This window comes from Mastomys coucha, chromosome X (genome assembly GCF_008632895.1).
Source record: "Mastomys coucha isolate ucsf_1 chromosome X, UCSF_Mcou_1, whole genome shotgun sequence".
In the NCBI taxonomy this organism is placed as follows: Eukaryota; Metazoa; Chordata; class Mammalia; order Rodentia; family Muridae; genus Mastomys; species Mastomys coucha.
The window spans coordinates 7,288,951-7,295,055 of NC_045030.1; the positions used below are offsets into that span (position 1 = coordinate 7,288,951).

General features: G+C 40.1%; 1 non-coding gene across 1 annotated transcript; it reads left to right on the forward strand.

Moving 5' to 3' along the window:
• Positions 1 to 916: 916 nt before the first annotated feature.
• LOC116096401 lies at positions 917 to 1,080 on the forward strand. Its single transcript, XR_004120983.1, has one exon. It is a non-coding gene; the product is annotated as a U1 spliceosomal RNA (small nuclear RNA).
• Positions 1,081 to 6,105: the final 5,025 nt, after the last annotated feature.

Here is a 6,105-nt window from a genome sequence, read left to right on the forward strand (position 1 = left end):
CGCTCTCCACCACTGAGACATCTCTCCAGCTTGGAGCCACTGGTCTCGGAAATGCACTTGTTACTGAGTTGTACCCACAGCCCCAACTCAGAGGAAACATTTAAATAACCTCTACAGACCCTTGTGGGCATTCTTTTCAGAAGGAAGTAAGAGCATTTTAAAGGTTAATTGCAATGTGGAACTTAAAGCTACACTAAGATACTTTTTATATTGCTCCATTAAAATCTATCATGTACTTTGAACAGATCTTTTATCCATCTACAATTTTGTAATACCATGCATGAGTCATTTCAAAAGCAATAGGTCAGGATCTCTCTATCTAATGCCCTAGCTGTCCTGGAGCTCATTCTGTAGATCAGCCTGGCTTGGCCTGGAACTCGCAGAGGTAAAGATCCACCTGCCTCTGCTTCCCAAGTTCTGGGATTAAAGGTGTGCACCACCATACACAGCTATACCAATTCTTTAAAAAACACATTTATGAAAATCATCACCAATGTCACCAGAAAAGTCTTTAAATATTAAAAGGATATAAAATACACAGAAGTGTATACAAGATTTCTAAAAATGCATTTTTCTCTTGAAAGCTTGAATTTTATCATTAGCAACAACTATTGTCAAATTATTTTCCTTGAAATGACAGGCTCACTTAATTTCAAGAAAATGCCTGCCAAGTACTGGTATCTGAATAAATAGAGTTTGACTGTCAGTGGCTCTTACAAGTAAAAATCATGCTTTGCAAGAAAGTAGGTTTAAAGTGAATACAAAAGATAATAATAAAAGGGTAGGTTGGGGACTAGAGAGATAGCTCAGTGGTTAAAAGTTCTTCCTTCTCTTCCAGAGGTTCTAGGTTTGATTTCCAGCACCCACATGGTACCTCAAAACCATCTCTAAGTCCAGTTTTAGGAGATCTGAAGTCATACTTACCTGGCAGGGGAGATACCATGATCATGAAGGTGGTTTTCCCAGGGTGAGGCTTATCCATTGCACTCTGGATGTGCTGACCCCTGCGATTTCCCCAAATGCAGGAAACTCGACTGCATAATTTGTGGTAGTGGGGGACTGCTTTCGCGCTCTCCCCTGGGGTTCGGGGGGAGAAGATCTGAAGTCCTTTTCTGGCCTCTGAGGGCACCAAGCATAAATAACCATGCATGCAGGCAAAAACAACTATTCACATAAAAAATCAATTAACTAGTTGAAAGAAAGAAGGAAAGGAAGAAAGAAGGAAAAAAAGAAGAGAGATTGGTTCAGCTGTTAGCTTGGCTGACTTCACTGTTGCCTTTCCGGGAATTCTCATACCTCAGAATTTTCTATACGTATTTCCTATTTCATTATATCAACTTCCTGTGCTTACGGGTTCAGAGAAATATATCGTAGACCTGGGGAGATGGTTCAGCATTTCAAGTGTTTGTCCGACAAGTGTGAGGCCTGGAGTTCAGATTCCCAGAACCCCCATGGTAGTGGAACAGGCAGGGTGGCAGCCTAAGATCCTAGCTCCAGAGAGGCAGAGACAGAGACCAGCCACAGGACAAGTTGGGTGCTTAGACTAGCTAGAATTGGCAAGGTTTGGTAAAAAACTGTCTCAGTAAGTAAAATTGAAAGTGATGGGAAAGACAAAAAAAAAAAAAATCAAATTAGGGCCTCCAGACACAAGTGTCTATTTGTGCAAACACACATAATCCCATACACATTTGGATATGTACATACAAACATACACACACAAAGAAAACATCCTCTATCCTGGTAGTGCCTATTCATAGAATCAGTGTTTAATTTTATATTTTTCTCCCCTATGTTAAAAATCTCAACACTATTATAAGCTTTATAATTATAGGTATAATTTGTGGATATAATTATAAACTCTATACCTACATTTGTATTATTATATAATATATAGCCTATTTATGGTACCAGAAAAAAACAAAAAACAATATTGGAATTTTCTTTTTATAGTTATAGTATATCTCCTTAGACACTATGAATCAAGCCTGGCAATAGTGGTACACATCTTTAATCCCAGCACTAGGAAGGCAGAGGCAGGTGGATCTCTGTGAATTTTAGGCCAGCCTGGTCTACAGAGTGTGTTCTAGGATAGCCACACAGAGTGTGTTCTAGGATAGGCTACACAGAGAAACATGTCTTGAAAAGAAAGAAAAAAAAAACAGAATCAAATAACTATCTTTTACAGCTCACTTGAGGAATGGAAGAGATGGCTCAGTGGTTAAGAGCACTGGCTATTTGTTCCTTGAGAGTACATGAATTTGAGTTCCAGCACCTATATGGTAGCTCACAGCCTTCTGTAACTCTAAACCCTTCTGGTCTCCTCAGGGGACCAGAAATAGATACCAGGCATGTACGTTGGTGCACAAATATACATGCAGGCAAAACACCCATACACATAAAATATAATTTTTCTAAAAGATAAAAAGTTTACTTGAAATAATTTCTATTTGGCTAAGCAAACAAGTTATTACAAAAATCTGCCAGGCGGTGGTGGCACACGCCTTTAATCCCAGCACTTGGGAGGCAGAGGCAGGCGGATTTCTGAGTTTGAGGCCAGCCTGGTCTACAGAGTGAGTTCCAGGACAACCAGGGCTACACAGAGAAACCATGTCTCAAAAAACCAAAAAAAAAAAAACTATTTTTTGGGCTGGTGAGAAGGCTCAGCGATTAAGAGCACTGACTGCTCTTCTGAAGGTCCTGAGTTCAAATCCCAGCAGCCACATAGTGGCTCACAACCATCCGTAATGAGATCTGATGCTCTCTTCTGGTACATCTGAAGACAGCTACAGTGTACTTATTTATAATGATAAATAAATTTTTGAGCCAGAACGAGCAGAGGCTACCAGAGTGGTCAGGGTCTACCGGAGCAAGCAGAGGTCCTAAAGTCTGTTCCCAACAACCAGGTGAAGGCTCAGAACTACAGCTACAGTGTGTACTCATGTGCATAAAATAAACAAATAAATCTTTTTTAAAAATCTATTTGTTTCATTCTGATTTTAATTTTTAAAATTTTTATTACATTCTTTTATCAGTGTATGTATATGAGTGTGTGTGTATGAGTGTGCCTGTGTGAGCGTGTGAGCGTGCATGTGCGCACAAGCTCACATACACCTGCATTAGTTTGACAGGGACTACATATGGCAGTCAGAATGTAACTTAGGGAGAAGTCAGTTCTCTCCTTCTACCCTGTGGGTTCAAACTCAAACGCAAGTAGTCATATTTGACAGTGAGAGCCTTTAGTTTCTGAGCCATCTCAGCAGTTTCCTGCTTTTGACTTGTACATATTGCACTTTAATAAGTTTTCAATTGTTTTATTATCAGTGTCTTTTTGGATGATTTCATATGTGTGTATAATATATTTTGGTTATGTTCACCCCATTACCTTCTCTTGGCCCTTGCTCCCTGCAGCTGAAACCCTTCTTTGAAACTATCCCCTTTCTCCTTCCCTGGATTCCAGTTTTTGGGTGTGACCCAGGGACTTTATTTAGAATTGCTTGCATGAACTTGGGTAGACGGTTATTTATCAGCACTCTAGCCATTTACCAGTGGCTACTCCACTGAAGAAAATGCCTCCCTCTCCCCCAGGAAACATTAACTGCCAATATCTTGTTGGGAAGGGGTGACCTTATGAACCCCTCTCCCATCCATGATGGACCTTTGGTGAGCCCAGTCTTATGCAAGTTTTTTTTATTAAACAATTTTCTAAATGAAATATATTTACATTATTTTCTCCTTTCCCTTTCCTCCCTCTATCTCCTCCCCTGCTTACTCTTTCTCAAATTCCTGGCCTCTGACCTCATTTTCTTTAATTGATACACACACACACACACACACACACACACACACACACACACTCACAATCTGCTCAATTTGTTTAATGTTACTTGTATGTATAGGATTTCAGGGCTGACCACTTGATAATGAGGGTGTTCTTCAACATTCCTTAGTTGTATGTAACTCTTTGCCTAGGGATAGACAAAACTCTCTGCTATTTCTCTCTTGCATGTCCATTGGTGGTGTCCTTGTTCAGGTCTTGTTTAGGCAGACATGCTGTTGAAAGTTCATGGGTGTGGCTTCCCTGATATTTCTAGGAGATGCAATCTCCCAGCAGACATCCTGTTTCTCAGGCTCTTACAATCTTTCTGCCCCCTCAATGGTTTGGGGAGGTTCCCTGAACCTTAGATTCAGGAGTTATAAACACACTTTTTAAAATTTGTTACTAAATCAACAGAAAAGTTAGCAGTGAGATTGATGTTACCTGCATAATTTTTTTCTTTAAAATTAGGAACCAAATTACTAAGATGCCCCCAGATGCGCCTGAATCACCTCTACTGGAGAATGCCCTTTTGTACTCCAATCTTTCTGGATCCCAGTTATATTGTAGATCTATCAGTTGGGGCTGGGCACTACACAATCACTCATTCGCTTCATTCTGATTGGTTGTGGTTTTCTGTAATGGTCTCCATCTGTTGCAAAGAGAAGTTTCTTTGGTGAGAGGTCATAATTGCATTTGTCCGTGGCTATAAGGATAAATATTTAGGATGCGGTTAAGAATTGTGCTAGGTTAGGAAAGTGGCAGTTGTAAGTTCTCTTCCAAGATCTGTGGCCTCACTAGCCCTGAGTAGTTGGCCAGGGATTATTTTCCTGTTGTTGAGTGGGCCTTAAATCCAATTTGAAAGCTACTGATTGTGCCCAAGATATGAGTGATGTTATTGCAGCTTTAGGGTTAGTGTTGTCCATTGTAGTTCAAAGGTATGCTGAGTGGGACTATGGGTTGCTTCCCTCCTTTGGAAGCTTGCATGGCACCTTCTGTTTCAATTAAAGCCAGTCTTTAGGCTTTCAGGTCAGGTCCCCTTCAGATTCCCTGGGTCCTTCAAGATCTGGGAGTTAATCAAGGGCAACAGCAATAGCCTATAATGTTCTCTTGGACTCCCCTGACCAACAACTCATAAAGGCTTCTTGTGCCTGGTGTTGTGGGTTTTGTTAGATAGTCTATGCCTCTAGGAGCATTACTACTTTACCACTTCAACTGGGAAATTTTCATTTAATGTGTATACGTATGTATATGTGTTGACCTTCTTCCCCACTCCCAAGTAACTACCCCTCCCCATTTTTTCCTTTTTCTCCTTCAAATGACCTTTGTCTTGCTGTTCTCTCCATTGCCGGTGACCTATATTCCCAGCTCTTGGTAGGGGTGGTGGTGGTTCTTTTGGAGGGTGGGGGAGCAGGGACCAAAAGGTCTCACTATATAGCCCTAGGATAATCTTGAATCCACATATCCTCCTGCCTCCACCTTCGTAGTGCTGTGTTAAAAGCCCTTGCTTTCTAAACTAGCAAATTCCATCCTTTTATTTTTCTGCCTTGCTGCTTTTTTTGGTGTATGCTTAACATTCTATCCCAGAAAATATTTCACAACAATGCATGCATAGAAATATTCTTTATCCCCCTTTATACTTAAATGGCCTATTGAATAGATGTATCAGAATTCATTCAACTAAACCTCCAATAGGGAAGGTTATTGCCAGTGTTTTATTTCTATGATGAATGCTGGAATATGTAGATTTGTTCTTTTATGTTTTCATAATGCATCCTTGGAATAAATTCCTAAGAAAAGGAAATACCAATAAGGAAAACTGTGAAACTTTTGGAATCTTCAAGCTTGGTAGGGAAGAGACATCTCAGTGAAGCTTGAATTTGCAATTCTTTTACTGTAAATAAGATTGAAGACTTTCTTTGTGCCTCAGAACCATTTGCATTTCTTTTGTTTCAACTTATTTCTCCACTATTAGACCATTTCCTAGGATTCTCCATTTTCAAAAGCCTCTCATGTACCGGGGATAGTAACCCTTCATGATACAAGCTGGAACTATGTTTCCCCTTTTTTTCCTTTTTGTCCTATTGCAGACATTTCTGCATGCAATGGGTATTTTAGTGCAACCAAGTTTATCAAATATTTTTCCTTATTGCTTTTGCACTTTGAGTCAGGGCTGTAAATGTTTTATCCTCTCTGAGGTTATAGGGCAGATAGCCTTGCCATCAACATGTGGTCCTCAGATGAACAGCAAAGCATCCATCACCTCTAGTGTATTAGAAATGTAGATTGTC